Here is a 23,843-nt window from a genome sequence, read left to right as displayed (position 1 = left end):
GGTGAGAGCGCCGAATCCTAACCACTAGACCACCAGGGGGGGGATGGTGGGCCCAACATCCCCAATCCATCACTAATTTCCACCTGGACATTTAGAATAAGTTGTAAACTGAGTAAAACATAAGGAGCGAATAATCAGCAACTTTGCCGATTAAAAATTGGTCTCAATTTCATTGTTACCCTCACAATGTCATTTTTGTATCTTGACAGAGTGACAATAAAATATTAACTTATAGTAAAATATAACTTAATTCACACCATATTTCTGATATTATCGATCAATCTTATCAGATTAACTTTGATCGTTCACTTTTATTTTATATCCGTGAGTGCAGTACACCTGCAAAGCGTTAGCACTCGTTAGCTTGTCATTAGCGTTTTCATTCGAACCTATCGCTGTTTTCTTTTCTCCTCTCCCTCGCTCCAGTTTTTCACAAGTTCATCAAACAACCGCAGTAAGAATTTTCATCAAGCACGGTGAGTAATGGCTTCTCCTATCATTGTTTCTTGCACCTCTTGCCACATGTACAGTTTATCTATCTCTGTCGCTGATGAGGGATTCACATGTGATAAATGCAGGGAAATAGTTAGGCTGACAGAGAAGATTTCAGAATTAGAGACACGCATCCAAACTTTAATTGAGGACAGTAAGAATGTTAGGGCTCTAGATATGGCTTTGGATGCGTCTAGCTCAGGGATTCCTGTACATTGTTCGGTTCCGGAAACAGAGCCCCAGCAGCAGGGCAACTGGGTGACGGTGAGGCAGCGTAGTCGTGGGTCAAAACACCGCTCTTCTGTTCCGATCAAAACATTAAACAGGTTCTCCCCACTCAGTGATGCACCCACTGAGAAACCTGATGAAAGTGCTCTAGTTATTGGTGATTCTATTGTACGGAACGTCAATATAGAGACACCAGCCACCATAGTCAAATGTTTACCGGGACATCTTGGCAAATTTAAAAGTGCTGGCTAATGCTAAACGTAAATACAGTAAGATTGTTATTCATGCCGGCGCTAATGATGTTCGACTTCGCCAGTCGGAGATCACTACAAATAACATTAAAGAGGTGTGTGAACTTGCAAGCACGATGTCAGACACTGTAATATGCTCTGGTCCCCTCCCTGCTTACCGTGGTGATGAGATTCATAGCAGATTGTCATCACTCAATGGCTGGATGTCTAAGTGGTGCCCACAGAATAACATAGGTTTCATAGACAATTGGACGAGCTTTTGGGGCAGACCTGACCTGTTTAAAAGAGATGGTCTTCATCCCTCCTGGGGTGGCGCCACTCTTCTCTCTAGAAATATGGCAAATAGTCTTAGTGTTTATACTTGACTAACTGGGGCCCAGGTCAGGAAGCAGACAGACTGGCTGAACCGACCGTCTGCTAGCTGCCTCCCGTCACAGAGGTCAGTTAATTCTCAGCACATAGAGACTCTTTCACCTAGATATCACACTATACAGACTGTGTCTGTTCCCCGAACTAGAAAATACAAAAAACGTCCAAACCAAGTTAAGATTAACAATTAAAAACAAATAAAAAACAGAAGCAATATGGATAAACAAATGATAAAGCTTGGCTTATTGAATATCAGATCCCTTTCTACGAAAACACTTTTTGTAAATAATATGATCACTGATCATAATATAGATGTACTCTGTTTGACAGAAACCTGGCTAAAACCTGATGATTACATTATTTTAAATGAGTCCACCCCCCAAGATTACTGTTATAAACATGAGCCACGTCTAAAAGGCAAAGGTGGAGGTGTTGCTTCAATTTAAAACAACGTTTTCAGGATTTCTCAGAGGGCAGGCTTCAAGTATAACTCGTTTGAAGTAATGGTACTTCATATAACATTATCCAAAGAAACAAATGTTAATGATAAATCCCCTGTTATGTTTGTACTGGCTACTGTATACAGGCCACCAGGGCACCATACAGACTTTATTAAAGAGTTTGGTGATTTTACATCCGAGTTAGTTCTGCCTGCAGATAAAGTTTTAATAGTTGGTGATTTTAATATCCATGTTGATAATGAAAACGATGCATTGGGATCAGCATTTATATACATTCTGAACTCTATTGGTGTTAGACAACACGTTTCAGGACCTACTCATTGTCGAAATCATACTCTAGATTTAATACTGTCACATGGAATTGATGTTGATGGTGTTGAAATTATTCAGCCAAGTGATGATATTTCAGATCATTATTTAGTTCTTTGCAAAATTCATATAGCCAAAATTGTAAATTCTACTTCTTGTTACAAGTATGGAAGAACCATCACTTCTAACACAAAAGACTGCTTTTTAAGTTATCTTCCTGATGTAACCAAATTCCTTAGCATATCCAAAACCTCAGAACAACTTGATGATGTAACAGAAACTATGGACTCTCTCTTTTCTAGCACTTTAAATAAAGTTGCTCCTTTACGCTTAAGGAAGGTTAAGGAAAACAGTTTGACACCATGGTATAATGAGCATACTCGCACCCTAAAGAGAGCAGCCCGAAAAATGGAGCGCAGCTGGAGGAAAACAAAACTAGAGGTATTTCGTATTGCTTGGCGGGAAAGTAACATATCCTACAGAAAAGCATTAAAACTGCTAGATCCGATTACTTTTCTTCTCTTTTAGAAGAAAACAAACATAACCCCAGGTATTTATTCAATACAGTGGCTAAATTAATGAAAAATAAAGCCTCAACAAGTGTTGACATTTCCCAACACCACAGCAGTAATGACTTTATGAACTACTTTACTTCTAAAATCGATACTATTAGAGATAAAATTGCAACCATTCAGCCGTCAGCTACAGTATCACATCAGACAGTGCACTATAGACCCCCTGAGGAAAAGTTCCACTCATTCTCTACTATAGGAGAGGAAGAATTGTATAAACTTGTTAAATCATCTAAACCAACAACATGTATGTTAGACCCTATACCATCTAAGCTCCTGAAAGAGGTGCTTCCAGAAGTCATAGATCCTCTTCTGACTATTATTAATTCCTCATTGTCATTAGGACATGTCCCCAAAACCTTCAAACTGGCTGTTATTAAGCCTTTCATCAAAAAACCACAACTTGACCCCAAAGAACTAGTTAATTATAGACCAATCTCGAATCTCCCTTTTCTGTCCAAGATACTAGAAAAGGTGGTATCCACACAATTATATTCCTTCTTAGAGAAAAATGGTATATGTGAGGATTTCCAGTCAGGATTTATATCGTATCATAGTACTGAGACTGCTCTTCTTAGAGTTACAAATGATCTGCTCTTATCATCTGATCGTGGGTGTATCTCTCTATTAGTTTTATTGGATCTTAGTGCTGCGTTGACACAATTGACCACAACATTCTTTTGCATAGACTTGAATACTTTGTTGGCATCAGTGGAAGTGCATTAGCATGGTTTAAATCGTACTTATATGACCGCCATCAGTTCATAGCAGTGAATGAAGATGTATCCTATCGATAACAAGTGCAGTTTGGAGTACGTCAAGGCTCAGTACTAGGGCCGCCACCTTCACGCTTTATATGTTACCCTTGGGAGATATCATCAGGAAACATGGTGTTAGCTTTCACTGTTATGCTGATGATACTCAGCTCTATATTTCTTCGCAGCCCGATGAAACACACCAATTTGAAAAACTAATGGATTGCATAGTCGATATAAAAAACTGGATGACGAGTAATTTCTTACTGCTAAATTCTGAAAAAACAGAGGTGTTAATTATAGGACCTAAAAACTCTGCTTGTAATAACCTAGAACACTGTCTAAGACTTGATGGTTGCTCTGTCAATTCTTCGTCATCAGTTAGGAACCTAGGTGTGCTACTTGATCGCAATCTTTCCTTAGAAAGCCACATTTCTAGCATTTGTAAAACTGCATTTTTCAATCTCAAAAATATATCTAAATTACGGCCTATGCTCTCAATGTCAAATGCAGAAATGTTAATCCATGCATTTATGACCTCAAGGTTAGATTATTGTAATGCTTTATTGGGTGGTTGTTCTGCACGCTTAGTAAACAAACTACAGCTAGTCCAAAATGCAGCAGCAAGAGTTCTTACTAGAACCAGGAAGTATGACCATATTAGCCCGGTCCTGTCAACACTGCACTGGCTCCCTATCAAGCATCGCATATTCTCCATTCTGTCACCGATGGAGTTTTGGTTCCTTGCCGCTGTCGCCTCTGGCTTGCTTAGTTGGGGACACTTCATCTACAGCGATATCGTTGACTTAATTGCAAATAAATGCACAGACACTATTTAACTGAACAGAGATGATATAACTGAATCCAATGATGAACTGCCTTTAACTATCATTTTTGCATTATTGACACTGTTTTCCTAATGAATGTTGTTCAGTTGCTTTGATGCATTGTATTTTGTTTAAAGCGCTATATAAATAAAGGTGACATTGACATTGACATTGACAATAGGCAGTTTTTCCTCTAGATAACGGTTGCCGTGTGTGTTTTCAAATGGATGACACAAGTATTTTCACCTGGAAAAGAGCTTAATTACCAGTTCGAGGTATCAATTCAGCAATCACAGGAATCTGCCCAAATAAACTGAACTCCCGGGGTGAGTAAAAAAAAACAGATCCCTTGAATGCATGCAACACTATATAATTCAGAAAACCGTCCTTTTGGATAATTCTTGTTTTGCCAAATTATTATCACATTGTTACAGTCGCAGACCTAAAGCAACAGGCCACTACAAGATCCTGCGCCCACACTGACCACATGTATGGAAAGTGCGCCAGAAGCCAATGGCCAGTTTAAGGTTTCCAAATCCCATATGGTCTAGCGCTTAGGATTCCTGGTTTTCACCCAGGCGGCCCAGGTTTGACTCCCGGTATGGGAACGCATGCTCCTTTTGGATTCCCTCCTCAAAAATCCAGCACATCTTCCTGCACCAGAAGTGACTTTTTGGCCAGCAGTAGAGCTACAAGACCGTGATATGTCGAGGTTCTGTCTAACACTTTGCCCCTTTGATAGCTCAGCTGGTAGAGCGGAGGACTGTAGGTTGGAGTGTTGGCAATCCTTAGTTCGCTGGTTCGACTCCGGCTCGAAGGAGGTCTTTTTTTCAAGTGCTCACCATTTTTTTGGTTTGGAGCTGGCTTTCTCGCAGCTGTTAGCAGAGCTAGAATTCGCAGTCCACAATTGGAAGCCAAAAGAGCTTTCCCTGACCAGGAATCGAACCCGGGCCACGGCGGTGAGAGCGCCGAATCCTAACCACTAGACCACCAGGGAGGGGCTGGTGGGCTGGTGGGCTGGTGGGTTGGTGGGCTTACCTCCTGAAAACAAGGTGAGAATAAGCAGACAGCAATGCTTGCCACTGTCTCATCTAAAACCAACAACTCTGTAGCAATCAGGGGTCTTTACTATTGATGGGCCAGTAGCGCAATGGATAATGCGTCTGACTACGGATCAGAAGATTCTAGGTTCGACTCCTGGCTGGCTCGCTCTGTGCTTGTTTTTCTCCGGCTTATTTTGTTGTTGTGTTTTTTTTTCTCTTCTCCAAAATCCAGAAGAAAAGGCAAATCTTCAGGCATTCTTCTTTTTTTCCAAAAAAGACATATTCTGCACACCCTTTTCGATGTCTAGGGAAGACACGGACATGCTTCGGTATTGTCATTCGTCTCACAAGCACTCCGACAAACTCGGCGATTAAAGGGGAAATAAACTGCAGGCTGGCAGCCAGTTAATTTTCGAATGAACAATTTCATCGCTACTCTGTAACTGCTTCATTACTTTGAAGGGTGTAATGCCATGTTGTTTTGATGTCACGGGCTTGCCATTTTGAAGCCTTATCACTAATTGCCACCTGGACATTGAGAATAAATTGTAATCTGCATTAAACTGAACGAGCGAATAATCAGCAACTTTGCAGATTAAAAATTGTTCTCACTTTCATTATTAACCTCACAATATGTCAATTTTGTACTTTGACAGACCGATGATAGTCAGATTTTTATCTAGATAACAGTTGCAATGTGTGTTTTCAGATATATGACACAAGTATTTTCACCTGGACAAGAGCTTAATTACCAGTTCAAGGTATCAATTCAGCAATCATAGGAATCTGCCCAAATAAACTGAACTCCCGGGGTGAGTAAAAAAAACAGAACCCTTGAATGCATACAACACTATATAATTCAGAAAACCTTCCTTATGGATAATTCTTGTTTTGCCAAATTATTATCACATTGTTACAGTCGAAGACCTAAAGCAACAGGCCACTACAAGATCCTGCGCCCACACTGACCACATGTATGGAAAGTGCGCCAGAAGCCAATGGCCAGTTTAAGGTTTCCAAATTCCATATGGTCTAGCGCTTAGGATTCCTGGATTTCACCCAGGCGGCCCAGTTTTGACTCCCGGTATGGGAACGCATGCTCCTTTTTGATTCCCTCCTCAAAAATCCAGCACATCTTCCTGCACCAGAAGTGACTTTTTGGCCAGCAGTAGAGCTACAAGACCGTGATATGTCGAGGTTCTGTCTAACACTTTGCCCCTTCGATAGCTCAGCTGGTAGAGCGGAGGACTGTAGGTTGGAGTGTTGGCAATCCTTAGGTCGCTGGTTCGACTCCGGCTTGAAGGAGGTCTTTTTTTCAAGTGCTCACCATTTTTTTGGTTTGGAGCTGGCTTTTTCGCAGCTGTTAGCAGAGCTTGAATTCGCAGTCCACAATTGGAAGCCAAAAGAGCTTTCCCTGACCGGGAATCAAACCCGGGCCGCGGCGGTGAGAGCGCCGAATCCTAACCACTAGACCACCAGGGAGGGGCTGGTGGGCTGATGGTCTGGTGGGCCGGTGGGCTTACCTCCTGAAAACAAGGTGTGAATAAGCAGACAGCAATGCTTGCCAATTTCACATCTAAAACCAACAACTCTGTAGCAATCAGGGGTCTTTACTATTGGTGGGCCAATGGCGCAATGGATAACGTGTCTGACTACGGATCAGAAGATTCTAGGTTCGACTCCTGGCTGGCTCGCTCTGTGCTTGTTTTTCTCCGGCTTATTTTGTTGTTGTGTTTTTTTCTCTACTCCAAAATCCAGAAGAAAAGGCAAATCTTCAGGCATTCTTCTTTTTTTCCAAAAAAGACATATTCTGCACACCCTTTCCGATGTCTAGGGAAGACACGGACATGCTTCGGAATTGTCATTCGTCTCACAAGCACTCCGACAAGCTCGGCGATTAAAGGGGAAATAAACTGTAGGCTGGCAGCCAGTTGATTTTCGAATGAACAATTTCATCGCTACTCTGTAACTGCTTCATTAGTTTGAAGGGTGTAATGCCATGTTGTTATATGTCACGGGCTTGCCATTTTGAAGCCTTATCACTAATTGCCACCTGGACATTGAGAATAAATTGTAATCTGCATTAAACTGAACGAGCGAATAATCAGCAACTTTGCAGATTAAAAATTGGTCTCACTTTCATTATTAACCTCACAATATGTCAATTTTGTACTTTGACAGACCGATGATAGTCAGATTTTCATCTAGATAACGGTTGCAATGTGTGTTTTCAGATGCATGACACAAGTATTTTCACCTGGTCAAGAGCTTAATTACCAGTCGCAGACCTAAAGCAACAGGCCACTACAAGATCCTGCGCCCACACTGACCACATGTATGGAAAGTGCGCCACTGGCCAGTTTAAGGTGTCCAAATCCCATATGGTCTAGCGGTTAGGATTCCTAGTTTTCACCCAGGCGGCCCGGGTTGGACTCCCAGTATGGGAACGCATGATTCTTTTTGCTTCCCTCCTCAAAAATCCAGCACATCTTCCTGCACCAGATGTCGAGGTTCTGTCTAACACTTTGCCCCTTCGATAGCTTAGCTGGTAGAGTGGAGAACTGTAGGTTGGAGTGTTGGCAATCCTTAGGTCGCTGGTTCGACTCCGGCTCGAAGGAGGTCTTTTTTTCAAGTGCTCACCATTTTTTTTGGTTTGGAGCTGGCTCTCTCGCAGCTGTTAGCAGAGCTTGAATTCGCAGTCCACAAATGGAAGCCAAAAGAGCTTTCCCTAACCGGGAATCGAACACAGGCCGCGGCGGTGAGAGCACCGAATCCTAACCACTAGACCACCAGGGAGGGGCTGGTGGGCTGGTGGGCTGGCAGGCTTACCTCCTGATAACAAGGTGAGAATAAGCAGACAGCAATGCTTGCCACTGTCACATCTAAAACCAACAACTCTGTAGCAATCAGGGGTCTTTACTATTGGTGGGCCAGTGGTGCAATGGATAGCGTGTCTGACTACGGATCAGAAGATTCTAGGTTCGACTCCTGGCTGGCTCGCTCTGTGCTTGCTTTTCTCCGGCTTATTTTGTTGTTGTGTTTTTTTTCTCTTCTCCAAAATCCAGAAGAAAAGGCAAATCTTCAGGCATTCTTCTTTTTTTCCAAAAAAGACATATTCTGCACACCCTTTCCGATGTCTAGGGAAGACACAGACATGCTTCGGTATTGCCATTCGTCTCACAAGCACTCCGACAAGCTCGGCGATTATAGGGGAAATAAACTGCAGGCTGGCAGCCAGTTGATTTTCGAATGAACAATTTCATCGCTACTCTGTAACTGCTTCATTACTTTGAAGGGTATAATGCCATGTGGTTTTGATGTCATGGGATTGCCATTTTGAAGCCTTATCACTAATTGCCACCTGGACATTTAGAATAAGTTGTAAACTGAGTTAAACTGAAGGAGCGAATAATCAGCAACTTTGCCGATTAAAAATTGGTCTCACTTTCATTGTTACCCTCACAATGTCATTTTTGTACCTTGACAGAGTGACAATAGGCATTTTTCCTCCAGATAACGGTTGCCGTGTGTGTTTTCAAATGGATGGCAGACGTATTTTCACCTGGAAAAGAGCTTAATTACCAGTTCGAGGTATCAATTCAGCAATCATAGGAATCTGCCCAAATAAACTGAACTCCCGGGGTGAGTAAAAAAAACAGATCCCTTGAATGCATACAACACTATATAATTCAGAAAACCGTCCTTTTGGATAATTCTTGTTTTGCCAAATTATTATCACATTGGTACAGTCGCAGACCTAAAGCAACAGGCCACTACAAGATCCTGCGCCCACACTGACCACATGTATGGAAAGTGTGCCACTGGCCAGTTTAAGGTGTCCAAATCCCATATGGTCTAGCGGTTAGGATTCCTGGTTTTCACCCAGGCGGCTTGGGTTCGTCTCCCGGTATGGGAACGCATGCTTCTTTTTGCTTCCCTCCTCAAAAATCCAGCACATCTTCCTGCACCAGGTTGGAGTGTTGGCAATCCTTAGGTCACTGGTTCGACTCCGGCTTGAAGAAGGTCTTTTTTTCAAGTGCTCACCATTTTTTTGGTTTGGAGCTGGCTTTCTCGCAGCTGTTAGCAGAGCTTGAATTCGCAGTCCACAATTGGAAGCCAAAAGAGCTTTCCCTGACCGGGAATCGAACCCAGGCCGCGGCGGTGAGAGCACCGAATCCTAACCACTAGACCACCAGGGAGGGACTGGTGGACTGGTGGGCTGGTGGGCTGGTAGGCTTACCTCCTGATAACAAGGTGAGAATAAGCAGACAGCAATGCTTGCCACTGTCACATCTAAAACCAACAAGTCTGTAGCAATCGGGAGTCTCTATTATCGGTGTGCCAGTGGCGCAATGCATAACGTGTCTCACTATGGATCAGAAGATTCTAGGTTCGAGTCCTGGCTGGCTTGCTCTGTGCTTGTTTTTCTCCGGCTTATTTTGTTGTTGTGTTTTTTTTTTCTTCTCCAAAATCTAGAAGTAAAGGCAAATCTCCAGGCATTCTTCTTTTTTTCCAAAAAAGACATATTCTGCACACCCATTCCGATGTCTAGGGGGGGCACGGACATGCTTCGGTATTGCCATTCGTATGTCAATTTTGGACCTTGACAGACTGACGATAGACAGTTTTTCATCCAGACAACGGTTGCAATGTGTGTTTTCAGATGCATGACACAAGTATTTTCACCTGGACAAGAGCTTAATTACCAGTTCAAGGTATCAATTCAGCAATCACAGGACTCTGGCCAAAAAACTGAACTCCCGGGGTGAGTCAACAAACATGACCCTTGAATTCATGTAACACCATTTATTTCTGTAAACCACACTGGCCAGATTTAATGAAAGTGGCCCACGAGCTTGTGCCCAGTTAAAGCTGGCCAGTTCCCATATGGTCTAGCAGTTAGCATTCCTGGATTTCTCCCATGCAGCAAGGGGTCGACTCCCGTGATGGGAAAGCTTGATCTTTTTTGCTTCTCTCCTCAAAAAGCCAGCACATCTTCCTGCACCAGAAGTGACTTTTTGGACAAAAGTAGAGCTACAGAACCCTGATAGATTGAGGTTCTGATGTCTATGGGGAGTCGCGTAACATGCTTCGGTATTGCCATTCATCACACAAGCACTCCGACAAGCTCGGCGATTAAAGGGGAAATAAACTGCAGGCTGGCAGCCAGTTGATTTTCGAATGAACAATTTCATCGCTACTCTGTAACTGCTTCATTACTTTGAAGGGTGTAATGCCATGTTGTTTTGATGTCACGGGCTTGCCATTTTGAAGCCTTATCACTAATTGCCACCTGGACATTGAGAATAAATTGTAATCTGCATTAAACTGAACGAGCGAATAATCAGCAACTTTGTGGATAAAAAAACTTTCATTATTACCACATTAACTTTGTGGTCTCACTTTCATTATTAACCTCACAATATGTCAATTTTGTACCTTGACAGACCGATGATAGGCAGATTTTCATCTAGATAACGGTTGCAATATGTGTTTTCAGATGCATGACACAAGTATTTTCACCTGGACAAGAGCTTAATTACCAGTTCAAGGTATCAATTCAGCAATCACAGGAATCTGCCCAAAAAAAACTGAACCCCCGGGGTGAGTAAAAAAAACAGATCCCTTGAATGCATACAACACTATATAATTCAGAAAACCGTCCTTTTGGATAATACTTGTTTTGCCAAATTATTATCACATTGTTACAGTCGCAGACCTAAAGCAACAGGCCACTACAAGATCCTGCGCCCACACTGACCACATGTATGGAAAGTGCGCCACTGGCCAGTTTAAGGTGTCCAAATACCATATGGATTAGCAGTTAGGATTCCTGGTTTTAAACCAGGCGGCCCGGGTTCGACTCCCGGTATGGGAACGCATGCTTCTTTTTGCTTCCCTCCTCAAAAATCCAGCACATCTTCCTGCACCAGATGTCGAGGTTCTGTCTAACACTTTGCCCCTTCGATAGCTTAGCTGGTAGAGTGGAGGACTGTAGGTTGGAGTCTTGGCAATCCTTAGGTCGCTGGCTCGAAGGAGGTCTTTTTTTCAAGTGCTCACCATTTTTTTTTGGTTTGGAGCTGGCTCTCTCGCAGCTGTTAGCAGAGCTTGAATTCGCAGTCCACAATTGGAAGCCAAAATAGCTTTCCCTGACCGGAAATCGAACCCAGGCCACAGCGGTGAGAGCGCCGAATCCTAACCACTAGACCACCAGGGAGGGGCTGGTGGGCTGGTGGGCTGGTGGTCTGTTGGGCTGGTAGGCTTACCTCCTGATAACAAGGTGAGAATAAGCAGACAGCAATGCTTGCCACTGTCACATCTAAAACCAACAACTCTGTAGCAGTCGGGAGTCTCTACTATCGGTGGGCCAGTGGCGCAATGGATAACGTGTCTGACTACGGATCAGAAGATTCTAGGTTCGACTCCTGGCTGACTCACTCTGTGCTTGTTTTTCTCCGGCTTATTTTGTTGTTGTGTTTTTTTTTTTCTCCAAAATCTAGAAGAAAAGGCAAATCTCCAGGCATTCTTCTTTTTTTCCAAAAAAGACATATTCTGCACACCCATTCCGATGTCTAGGGGAGACATAGACATGCTTCGGTATTGCCATTCGTATGTCAATTTTGGACCTTGACAGACCGACGATAGACAGTTTTTCATCTAGATAACGGTTGTAATGTGTGTTTTTAGATGCATGACACAAGTATTTTCACCTGGACAAGAGCTTAATTACCAGTTCAAGGTATCAATTCAGCAATCACAGGACTCTGGCCAAAAAACTGAACCCCCGGGGTGAGTCAACAAACATGTCCCTTGAATGCATGTAACACCATTTATTTCTGTAAACCACACTGGCCAGATTTAATGAAAGTGGCCCACAAGCTTGTGCCCAGTTAAAGCTGGCCAGTTCCCATATGGGCTAGCAGTTAGGATTCCTGGATTTCTCCCATGCAGCCAGGGGTCGTCTCCCGTGATGGGAAAGCTTGATCTTTTTTGCTTCTCTCCTCAAAAAGCCAGCACATCTTCCTGCACCAGAAGTGACTTTTTGGACAGCAGTAGGGCTACAGAACCCTGATAGATTGAGGTTCCGATGTCTATGGGGAGTCGCGTAACATGCTTCGGTATTGCCATTAATCACAAAAGCTCTCAGATAAGCTCGGCGATTAACGTGGTAATAAAATGCAGGCTGGTGGGCCAGTTGATTCTAGATTGAACAATTTCATCTCTACTCTGTAACTGCTTTACTACTTTGAAGGGTGTAATGCCATGTGGTTTTGATGTCATGGGCTTGCCATTTGGAAGCCTTATCACTAATTGCCACCTGGACATTGATAATAAGTTGTAAACTGAGTTAAACTGAAGGAGCGAATAAGCAGCAACTTTGCCGATTAAAAATTGGTCTCAATTTCATTGTTACCCTCACAATGTCATTTTTGTACCTTGACAGAGTGACGATAGGCAGTTTTTCCTCTAGATAACGGTTGCAGTGTGTCTTTTCAAATGGATGACACAAGTATTTTCAACTGAAAAAGAGCTTAATTACCAGTTCGATGTACCAATTCAGCAATCACAGGAATCTGCCCAAATAAACTGAACCCCCGGGGTGAGTACAAAAAACAGATCCCTTGAATGCATACAACACTATGTAATTCAGAAAACCGTCCTTTTGGATAATTCTTGTTTTTCCAAATTATTATCACATTGCTACAATCGCAGACCTAAAGCAACAGGCCACTACAAGATCCTGCGCCCACACTGACCACATGTATGGAAAGTGCGCCAATGGCCAATTTAAGGTGTCAAAACCCCATATGGTCTAGTGGTTAGGATTCCTGGTTTTCACCCAGGCAGCCTCGGTTCGACTCCTGGTATGGGAAAGCTTGATGTTTTTTGCTTCTCTCCTCCAAAAGCCAGCACATCTTCCTGCACCAGAAGTGACTTTTTGGACAGCAGTAGTACTACAGAACCCTGAGCTTCTGATAGGTTCGAACCTACTCACCCATGCTGGCCAGGGTTCACCCTCCCCGGCTAGAGAAGGCAGCTCGAGGTGGGTGGAAGTCGGAAGAAAAATTTTAGGATGAGGACTAGAGAAAACACTTGTACTGTACTCAGGGCACTCAGAGGAATCCATTTATGTACGTTTCATCCCATAATACTGTAGAAATATGCATAGAAAAAATGTGGATTTTGGTTAATTTCAGCACAAGTGGTGCATGTTCACCAAAATGTCACAAACTTTGCCAAGCTGTAACTCCGCCAAAACGGGGCCAAACTGCACCAAACTCGGGTCAGAGTAAGACCTACAGAAGGCCCACCGAACACCGCTGGCCCCCCATCCATAAAACTCCAGGGGGTGGAGTTATGGCCCCCCACATTTTTGATAGTCAAATGGAAGGAAGAGACCTAGCAAATTGAAACTGTGTGACCTGATAGCACTCGAAGGGCCCTCTCTGAAGCCACCTCCCCAAAGTCGATAGACCACCGGGGGCCAGAGATACGGCCCCGCAAATGCAAAAAGTCCCAAAATTTGACCGGCCATAACTCACTCAAAAAGAGGGGAAAATCACCAACCTCTGGTCAATATTAGACCTTGAGGACCTCTATCCGACACCACTGGCCCCAAGTCCCTGAACCCCCGGGAGAAGAAGATACGGTGCCCCAAACTTGGTATCCATCCAATATGAATAAATGGCAAGTGGGATATGTGTGCACCTGAGGTTTAACAAATAGCAATTATATTAAATTATAAAAGTGCATGTCTACCCTCAATTTATTTGACAGCATATGTGTCCAATTGCAGATTATCAAATAGCAAGTCTATTTAACTTGATTTATTTCAAATGAGTGCAATATTGTTAATGGAAACACCTCTACTGTACAGAGCACGCTCAGTAGAGTCCATTTATGTAAGATTTGTCACATAATACAGTAGAATTTGCATAAAAAAATATGTCCACGGGAGCACTACGGAGGTCCCGCTGAATAAGTTGTAAATGGACATTTAAAAAAAAAAAAAAAACTCCCATTTGCCATTTATTCAGCACGCCCTTCCTAATGTTTCCGTGGACAGATAAATTTTAGCGATTTCGTGGTTGAAGTCTCATCAGCTGTACTCTGCAAGCTCCGAGGAATCCATTTTTGTAAGTTTTGTCCCATAATACTGTAGAAATATGCATAGAGAAAATGTTGGATTTTGTGTGTTATTGTTAATGAAAAGACCTGTACTGTACTCAGGACACCCAGGGGAACACATTCATGTAAGTTTTATCACGTAATAATGAAGACTGGCCATGTGTTAGAAACTGCTATGGCTTGCAACCTTTTAGCAGAAAATAACACTGCATCGGGATCTGTTTTTATGATGGTCAGGAGGACAAAAAGACAATATTGTTAACGAAAACACCTGTACTGTACTCAGGACACTCAGAGGAATCCATTCATGTAAGTTTTATCCAATAATAATGTAAAATATGCATAAAAATGTATGTCCACGGGAGCACTTAGGAGGTCCCGCTGAAAAAATTGTAAATGGACATTTTTAAAAAAAAAAAAACTCCCATTAGCCATTTATTCAGCACGCCCTTCCTAATGGTTCCGTGGACAGATAAATTTTAGCGATTTCGTGGTTGAAGTCTCATCAGCTGTACTCTGCAAGCTCCGAAGAAACCATTTTTGTAAGTTTAGTCCCATAATACTGTAGAAATATGCATAGAAAAAATGTTGGATTTTTGTTAATGTGGTGAACGCACCTACTCATCCAAGCCGGCCAGGGTGCACCCTCCCCGGCTAGAGAAGGCAGCTCGAGAGGGGTGGAAGTCAGAAGAAAAATCTTTGGTTGAGGCCTAGTGGAAACACCTGTACTGTACTTGTCACGCCTGGCTATGCAGTGCTGGGTGCCTCTCCCTGGCTTGGCCATGTGTGGGTAATCAAGCCTGAATTGCCTACTGCTGCTGTTCTGTGTCACTTTTAGGTGGAGCTGTTGCGATGGGCCGTGCTGTGCTAATTGGTGGACCGATGAGGGTGTCTTTAAAATCATTGTCTTTCAGTGGATTTGAGTCTCTCTTTCTGCTATTCCGGCCTGACGATGAGAGGCTGGCTGCGGCCGGCGCTTCTTGAACATTCTCCTTTTTGGCTTCCCATTTACTGACTTTTGTAAATCTTATCTTTAATAAACCAGCATTATAATTAAATACTAAGTTCAGTGTGGTCTCCCCTATGTCAACTCTACATTGAGCCAAGTGGACTTGACATATGGGGGCTCGTCCGATAAGTTTTGATCCCGAATATTGGTACGTATAGTCTACTTTGATTCCCACTGTCGGCTATGGTAGCGTAGTGCGGTGTGTAGCAACGTCATCGGTGTGATTTTGTGAATGAAATCAGTGGGCGTAGTTTTAGGCATGCCGGTTTTTTCGCCGGATGTTTTGTTTCGGGGAGATCTGCGCTGATCTTGTTGGTTTTGAATTTGGATTTGAGGTAAATTGGGTAGCATTATTTAGTAGATTAGAGTATTTAGTGCAGCCACTTTGTTTGTAATGTGTGATTACTGTTTACGTAGTGGGGCGACTAAAATTTTGGAGCTATCGTTATCCCCGTGTTAGAGCGCTTTCGCGCTGGGATTTAGGTTGTTGTCACTGGAGTCTGGACCAGGGCACCGCCGTAGAGAACCGGCTGAATTGGCTTCGGTCGGGGCAGTACGTCTCTGTCGATATTGGTGAGGAAATTATCCTGATTCTTGGACTCAGTGTGAAGATAGGGTTGTATAGTGGGGGGTAAATGTTTAGGGGGAGAGCTCCGTGAGTTGCTCTGCTGCTGGACCTGCTTTTTCACTTTGCAAAATTGTTTGTTTGTGGTTGTTTAAGAGGAATTGGAAAACGTACAGGTATATTTAATTAGTTTGGTTAATAGTGTATTGAAAATAGTCTGTACAATGAGTGTGTTGGAGGATTTATTTGCTGCTCCTTCGGAGAGTTTGTTGGTGGAGCTAACAAAAGAGCAGTTGGTGAATGTTGCAGATTTTTATATGATTGAACTGACACTGCCAAAAACAGCAAAGAAAGATAAATTGATGGATTTTATTTGTGATCGTTTGAAAGAAAATCAAGTGTTTCCTGACAACCCGCCTGTTTCAAGTCCCTCGGCTAAAAGTAACGAATTAACCTATGAGCAACAAAAAATATTATTGCAGATGCAATTGGATCAAAAGAGATGAGAATTTGAGAAAAGGAAATTGGAAATAGAACAAGATTTAGAACGCAAGAGAATGGAATCTATTGAAAGAGAAAAAGATCGTTTGTTTGAAAGGGAAAAACTGAAGCATTTGGAGTATGAACAGGAGCGGGCTCGTGAACTTGAACGCACCAGGCTTAAGCTGGTGGCTGAAGGTAGAGCCGGTGGAAATTCCATTCAGAAATCGGGTGTAGCAAATATGATAAAGTTTCTTCCAAAATTCAACGAACGAGATCCGGAAATATTTTTCTCTTTGTTTGAAAATGTTGCTGCCGACCAGAATTGGAGTGACGAAGATAAGACGTTGCTTTTACAAACGGTATTAGTTGGGCGTGCACAAGAGGCATTTGTGGCACTGTCTTTTGTCGAAAGAAAGAGTTACCAATCAGTAAAAGAGGCTGTGTTAAAAAGTTACGAATTGATTCCTGAGGCTTATAGACAACGTTTTCGCAATTGGAGAAAGTCGGAAAAACAAACTCACGCTGATGTGGCCAGAGAGCTTAGTAGTTTTTTTTAATCGCTGGCGCACACCGGAAGGGATTGATTCATTTAATGATTTGTGCGATTTAGTTATTTTGGAACAGTTTAAGAACATTTTGCCCGAACAGATTGGTACATATTTAAATGAACATAAGGTGAAGTCCGCTGCCGAGGCTGCTGTCCTCGCTGATGGATATGTGTTGACGCATAGAAATCATATGCGGGATTTTTCTCCGCGTTATGATAATCGCAAGGAAAATCGCCCTGTCCGCGTAAATGCAGGTTTTCCTGGGAGGTCTTATCCTGCGCCTCGTAATAGAACATGGGAACGTGATGCAGACAGTAAGTGCCATTACTGTTTTGAATTAGGTCATTGGAAAAAGGAATGTCCAGTCTTGAGTGCCCGTAATAAGAGTAAAGTAAGCAATGTCAAAGATGTTGCCTGTGCCTCGTCGATTCCCGCTGCGCAGTTGAGGAATGTTAAGTTAAATGGAACTCAAACTGATCCTGAACATTCTAACATGTTGTGTGATGAACCTAAAATCACAGTGTCTGATTACGCTCCTTTTATCACCGAAGGGTTTGTTTCACTGGTGGGAGATGCTCATAGGGTACCAGTTAAAATATTGCGTGACACTGGGGCTTCAGAGAGTTTCATTTGCCAGTCGGTCCTGCCTTTCTCCTCTTTGTCTGATATTGGGAGTTTTGTGTTGATTCGAGGAATTGGGCTTCAACCGTTTCCAGTGCCATTACATAGAATTCAGTTGCAGTCGGGATTTGTGAATGGAGAGGTGACTATAGCTGTACGTCCGACTCTACCGGTAGAAAATATTGACCTGATTATCGGAAATAATTTGGCGGGGGGTTGTGTGTGGCCGGAGATGTCATGTCCGTCCCCTGTGGTTAAAACAGTGGCTATGCCATCAGTTGAGCCAGACAAATGTCTTAAAGATTTTCCAGAGGTGTTCACTGCCTGTGCGGTGACGCGAGCAATGGCTCGTGCTCAGACAGTGAAACCATCTGATGTATCTAAGGCTAGTGCAGTTAAAGTGTCTGTACCAGATTTACCAGCACCATTGTCTTCTAGTGAGGTAATTGACTCATAGGAATCCATTCATGTAAGTTTTATGCCATAATACTAAAGAATTTGCATAAAAACGAGCGTTGAATTTTGGCACACATGTGCACTACAGGTGGTGCGCGTCTCACTGTTCATTAAATAGCAACTCTACTTAACTTTATTCATTTCAAATGAGTGCAATATTGTTAATGGAAACACATCTACTGTACAAAGCACGCTCAGTAGAGTCCATTCATGTAAGTTTTGTCACATAATACTGTAGAATTTGCATACAAATTTATGTCCACGGGAGCACTACGGAGGTCCCGCTGAATAAATTGTAAATGGACATTTTTTTTAAAAAACCTCCCATTGGCCATTTATTCAGCACACCCTTCCTGATGGTTCCGTGGACAGATAAATTTTAGTGATTTCGTGGTTGAAGTCTCATCAGCTGTACTCTGCTAGCTCCGAAGTATCCATTTGTAAGTTTTGTCCCATAATACTGTAGAAATATGCATAGATAAAATGTTGGATTTTGGATAATTTCACCAAAAGTGGTGCATGTTCATGTAGCGCCCCCTGCCCTCCTAAGTGTGTCCTGACCTAAGTTCTAATGGGTGGAGCACCAGGTTCCTTTTATTAGTGTCTCTCGACTATAATTTAAGCCCCCATCTCTGATACCAAGTTTTGAAGAGAGTTATTGGTTTCCTAAATAACTAATCTGAAACACGTATCCAAAAGGAACAATTTATTTAACAAACAAAAAAAAATATATATATTAATAATAATAATAATAATAATAATAAGGAAAATACAATATATAATTATATTTATATATTAATAGGATGGTATAAATATCAGATATAAATATTCAGATGATATATATTAGCAACAACCAATAGGTAATTTCAATTTGAATAAGTACAGGTATTAATATTCAATACTGATAAACCAGTAATACATGGATTAGAATACTTAGAAAATCCCTTAGGGAAATATACCCAAGTTTACAAGTCTCAACACTTTTTCGTTTTTCTTATTTGACACTATATGTACACTCTTTGCAACACAAACTGAGAATTATCAGTGAATAATAAATCCACTTAATTCGCTTACTACTTAGAGCACTGATATAACACTAGTAATCCCAGTAACACGTTTCAGCGTTTTACGAACTGTAACCGTAAACTTAATATACAGAGAAAAAAACAATAGTTAAACAGTGGGCCCACTCACACCATAAACACACTCAAACCCAACCTCGATGCAGGCCTGATTCGTTGCTTGGGTGCGTAGTGGCCTTTAAAATGCAAACTGGCCTCTTCTCTCTTCAATGAGCTAAAATAAGACCCATAAGCAGTACCTGTAAGTCCATACGCGGTCCCGATTTTCGTCAAACTCGGCTCGCAACAACTCCACTAACAGCCGTCGCTCCCTCGATGCCGGAGGAACACCCAACACTCCCGGAGGCTGGGCGTGCTATCCGGTTGCAGCTGTTCAGTCCCTCGTTATCAGAGGACCTGTGAGCGCTTCCGGTGGCTCAACAGGGCTATCTGATCTCCTCTTACTCTTCCCACGTCGACTGTTTTACTTGTAACAGCACGATGAATAGTATAAAATAAGAATAACGTGACAATCTTTCTAACTGAAATCGCTGTATATTCACACAGGCCTCAACGTCTTTCACTCGAAAACAAATCAAAATAAAACAGGCAAACACATTTCCTGTGTTCAATCAAACACTTAACTAAACAAAAAACGTATCTGGAGAAATATGAAGGCTTAACTCAAGTTTCTTTTTGTGTTATTAAAACGGTAGATTTCGATTAGAACCAACCTTTTTGCACACCTATTCTAATAACGCCTCTCCTCTCGTCTTTTTTTTCCTCCAATCTCCGGATAAAGCAATCACATCAGACTCACGTATCACGTATATTGGAGGTGGGCATTAACTACTAAATGTCCAATCAAACAGGAATCGATCTAACCTGATAGCAAAATCCACGTTTTTGTTCAAGAACATATCAACCAACCCTGAAAGTTTCACTCATTTTCTTAAAGGGGAAACGCACTTATACAAGCTCTTTGTAGAAGATGCATAGTAAAACCTTTAAAAGGACTAATCTTAACAAAATATGGTTATGTTGACTTACTTTCACTAATAACCCATATGGCTATTATAAATCGGACATTATACGTGAAAACTTTGCATCAAACTGTTTTATATTTATATAACCCTCCCAGATAAGGGGGTTACACACTCCCCCTTCTAACTTCTCATGCCCTCATGAGACTAGAAATTTTTTAGGACTGAATTACTGTTCGGACAGTAGGACAGGGGTTTGTAGGAACACACTGGGGGCATTGGGCCATTGGGTGGCACCATACAGTGTGGCAGACCTTATTTGCTTTGGACAGCTCTTCAATGTCCGCTGGATGTCCTAGTTCATCATAACACAGCTTAATCACTGGTCTTACTTCTCTCTGGGATTTACGACACACCAGTGGTACTGGTTCATCAGGGGGTACATTCATTGTGTCTTCTTCTCCCCCTTCTAAACTCTGAGCATTCTCAACTTCAGGAAACGGATTAAGGATCTCTTGGGGTTCATTTTCTGGTGGATCCTCTCTCCCTGCACTCTCCTGAATAAGCTCTGGTACAATTACAGGAGGTTCAATTACAGGTTCCAAGTCACGTTGAGGTGATATTGGCCTTTGGTAGCTGATCCTTGCTGGGCTGTAATAGCAGCGATCATCATTCTCACTCTACGAAAATTCTTGGCTGTCACAGTCAATCTAATCAACATTATATTCGTTCTGTTTTCTTTGTCTTCTTTTAACCATTTGTGCTCTTGTTACAGGTGGCTGTACCAGTTGGTTCAAGTCCCCAGGCTTCGAGAACCTCACCTTGTCTCCAATGGGTAACAGGTGGTCTCTGTGAAGGGTCCTTATTCCACCCATTCCTCTCTCTGGCTCCAGTTTATAGACTGGTAAGTCTTTAAACTTCTCAATGACCACATAAGGTAAAGAGTTCCAGCGGTTTTGAAGTTTATGTTTTCCTGTGCAGGCAAGGTTTCTGATGAGGACTCGGTCTCCCCTTTCCAGGGTTTGTGGTTTCACTGTTTGATCATAAAGCCTCTTGTTTCGTTGATGAACCTTCAGGGAAGTCTCAGCCGCTAATTGATATGCCTGCTGAAGATCTTTCTTCATTCTCTGTACGTACTGCAAATGATTAACTCCTTTCTGATTACCAGGGGAGGTACCGAAACACACATCGATGGGCAGTCGAGCCTCCCGCCCGAAGAGAAGACGATAAGGAGAATAGCCCGTTGCCTCATTCTTTGTACAATTATAAGCATGTACAAGCTGAGGGATGTATTGACTCCACTTACTCTTATTAGCCGGATCCAGAGTACCGAGCATGGAGAGTAAGGTACGGTTAAAGCGTTCTGGTTGTGGATCACCTTGGGGGTGATAGGGTGTCGTCCTCGATTTTCGGATTCCAAGCATTCCCAAGAGTTCTCTTATTAGTCGGCATTCGAAATCGCATCCCTGATCAGAGTGAATGCGTGATGGCAGTCCATAGTGTACGAAGAATTTTTCCACCAGAACTTTGGCCACAGTGACTGCTCGCTGGTCTTTGGTAGGAAACGCCTGAGCGTATCGAGTGAAGTGATCAGTTACTACTAGTATATTGGCAATACCCTTGGTGTCTGGCTCCAGAGACAAGAAATCGATGCATACCAAGTCTAGCGGACCATTACTGGTAATATGGCTCAGGGGAGCAGACTTTTGAGGTAATGTCTTTCTGGTAATACAAGAACCACAAGTCTTTATGTACTGCTCAATGTCGAGGGCCATGCGGGGCCAGTAAAATCGATGTCTTATTAGCTCCGTTGTCCGATCCACCCCAAGGTGACCAGAATCATCATGTAGAGAGTGCAGGACGGTCTGATGATATTTGGCTGGCAGAACCAGCTGAACTCTCTTTTCCACAGGGGCTTTGGGAAACTCTGTATAACAACTGATTTCGAACGACCAGTTTTGGGCCTTGACGCTGTAGGAGATTTAGCACTGGATCGGAGCTCTTCTGAGGGGTAAGCACTTTGCCAACTTCAATGTCATGTTTCACCACTCCGATAACAGGGTCTTTTTCTTGTGACATCTTCAGGTCTTCATGGGACGACTGCTCCATATGACACATTTCAAGTGAAATCGGGCAAGAGTAAGCAGAAGGTATGCTATCAGGTGAAACTCCTAAATGGTCCACCATCCGGACGGATTCGTCATTCCCAGAATAACTGGCCAACTGGCAGATTGCTTTGACCCCAGACTGTGGAATTTCAGTCCAAGAGGCAGACACAGCAGGGTTGGTAAGATATCGGGATAGCACATCTGCGTCAGTGTTATGTTTTCCAGGCTTGTATTGCAGGCTGAAGTTGTAGGCAGCTAGGGCGGCTAACCAACGATGTCCCGTTGCATTCAGCATCGCACTAGTCAGTACATAGGTAAGTGGATTGTTATCGGTTCTCACAACAAATTGAGCTCCATATAGGTAGTCGTGAAACTTATCAACGACAGCCCACTTCAATGCCAGGAATTCTAACTGGTGAATGTGGTAACGCTGCTCCGAAGTACTCAACTTTCTGCTAGCAAAGGCGATGGGTCGAAGTCCCTCAGGATGCTCCTGGTTCAACACAGCACCAAGGCCACTCAGACTAGCATCAACGTGGAGTACATAAGGCAGGGAGTTATCAGCGAAGGCCAGTACTGGTGCATTGGTTAGGCAGTGTATAATGGCTTTGAAGGCTTCTCCACAGGACTTGTCCCATTGTGCTCCAAAGGGGTCAGTCTCCTTGTAGTAGTTCTTTCCATTCCTCTTTCCTGATCCTTTTACAGGTGGGTAGCCTTTCGTGAGCTCCATCAAAGGTCTTACTACAGAGGAGTACCCCTTAATGAAACGGCGATAGAAACCGCAAAATTCTAGGAAAGACCCTAGGGATTTCAGGTCTGTAGGTTCTTTCCACTGAGTTACGGCTGACACTTTCTCTGGATCTGGAGCTATTCCTGCAGCTGAAACAATATGCCCCACATATTTGACCTGTTGCTGACAAAACTGACACTTGTCGATAGAGACTTTTAACCCCCATTCCTCCAGGCGATCCAGTACCTTCATTAGTCGCTCCTCGTGTTCTTCGAGTGTTCTGCCGAAGACTATAAGGTCATCAAGGTAGACGATTACCTGTAGGAGGTGCATGTCACCTACCACCCTCTCCATGAGCCTCTGAAATGTCGCTGGGGCCCCAGTGATACCTTGTGGCATTCGTTGAAATTGGTAGAACCCCAGCGGACATATAAAGGCAGTCTTTTCTCGGTCCTCAGCGGACATAGCTATTTGATAATAGCCGCTTCGCAGGTCTAGGACTGAAAACCATCGGCTACCAGTCAAAACAGTCTAGGGCATCATCAATCCTGGGAGTGACGTATTGATCTGGTATAGTGCGGCTGTTTAAGGTCTGATAATCGATGCACATCCGTACGGCACCATTTTTTTTCCGAGCTATCACGATCGGTGATGCATACGGACTTCGGGACTCTTGGATGATGCCTGCCGCTAGAAGATCTTTAAGGTGGCGTCTTACGTCATCAATGTCGGCTGGGGCAATGCGCCGTGAACGTTCTCGGAAGGGGCGAGGATCACTCAGTCTAATCTGGTGAGTGACATCTTTGGCTAAGCCTACGTCCCATTCCTCGGTGGAGAACACAT

General features: G+C 43.0%; 10 non-coding genes across 10 annotated transcripts; 5 read left to right on the top strand and 5 right to left on the bottom strand.

The window, feature by feature from the left end:
• Nucleotides 1-5,189: 5,189 nt before the first annotated feature.
• On the bottom strand, nt 5,190-5,261 carry trnae-cuc (transfer RNA glutamic acid (anticodon CUC)). The gene has a single exon. It is a non-coding gene; the product is annotated as a tRNA-Glu (tRNA).
• Nucleotides 5,262-5,400: 139 nt separating this feature from the next.
• trnar-acg (transfer RNA arginine (anticodon ACG)) lies at nt 5,401-5,473 on the top strand. The gene has a single exon. It is a non-coding gene; the product is annotated as a tRNA-Arg (tRNA).
• A 1,051-nt stretch (nt 5,474-6,524) lies between these two features.
• trnay-gua (transfer RNA tyrosine (anticodon GUA)) lies at nt 6,525-6,612 on the top strand. The gene is given in 2 exon segments: nt 6,525-6,561; nt 6,577-6,612. It is a non-coding gene; the product is annotated as a tRNA-Tyr (tRNA).
• Nucleotides 6,613-6,717: 105 nt separating this feature from the next.
• On the bottom strand, nt 6,718-6,789 carry trnae-cuc (transfer RNA glutamic acid (anticodon CUC)). The gene has a single exon. It is a non-coding gene; the product is annotated as a tRNA-Glu (tRNA).
• A 139-nt stretch (nt 6,790-6,928) lies between these two features.
• trnar-acg (transfer RNA arginine (anticodon ACG)) lies at nt 6,929-7,001 on the top strand. The gene has a single exon. It is a non-coding gene; the product is annotated as a tRNA-Arg (tRNA).
• Nucleotides 7,002-8,031: 1,030 nt separating this feature from the next.
• On the bottom strand, nt 8,032-8,103 carry trnae-cuc (transfer RNA glutamic acid (anticodon CUC)). Its single transcript has one exon. It is a non-coding gene; the product is annotated as a tRNA-Glu (tRNA).
• A 131-nt stretch (nt 8,104-8,234) lies between these two features.
• Nucleotides 8,235-8,307, top strand: trnar-acg (transfer RNA arginine (anticodon ACG)). Its single transcript has one exon. It is a non-coding gene; the product is annotated as a tRNA-Arg (tRNA).
• Nucleotides 8,308-9,434: 1,127 nt separating this feature from the next.
• trnae-cuc (transfer RNA glutamic acid (anticodon CUC)) lies at nt 9,435-9,506 on the bottom strand. Its single transcript has one exon. It is a non-coding gene; the product is annotated as a tRNA-Glu (tRNA).
• Nucleotides 9,507-11,452: 1,946 nt separating this feature from the next.
• trnae-cuc (transfer RNA glutamic acid (anticodon CUC)) lies at nt 11,453-11,524 on the bottom strand. The gene has a single exon. It is a non-coding gene; the product is annotated as a tRNA-Glu (tRNA).
• A 147-nt stretch (nt 11,525-11,671) lies between these two features.
• Nucleotides 11,672-11,744, top strand: trnar-acg (transfer RNA arginine (anticodon ACG)). Its single transcript has one exon. It is a non-coding gene; the product is annotated as a tRNA-Arg (tRNA).
• Nucleotides 11,745-23,843: the final 12,099 nt, after the last annotated feature.

This window comes from Carassius carassius, chromosome 38 (genome assembly GCF_963082965.1).
Source record: "Carassius carassius chromosome 38, fCarCar2.1, whole genome shotgun sequence".
In the NCBI taxonomy this organism is placed as follows: Eukaryota; Metazoa; Chordata; class Actinopteri; order Cypriniformes; family Cyprinidae; genus Carassius; species Carassius carassius.
The sequence above is the reverse complement of the archived record's forward strand: the minus strand, read 5'-3'. Positions and strand labels throughout refer to the sequence as shown.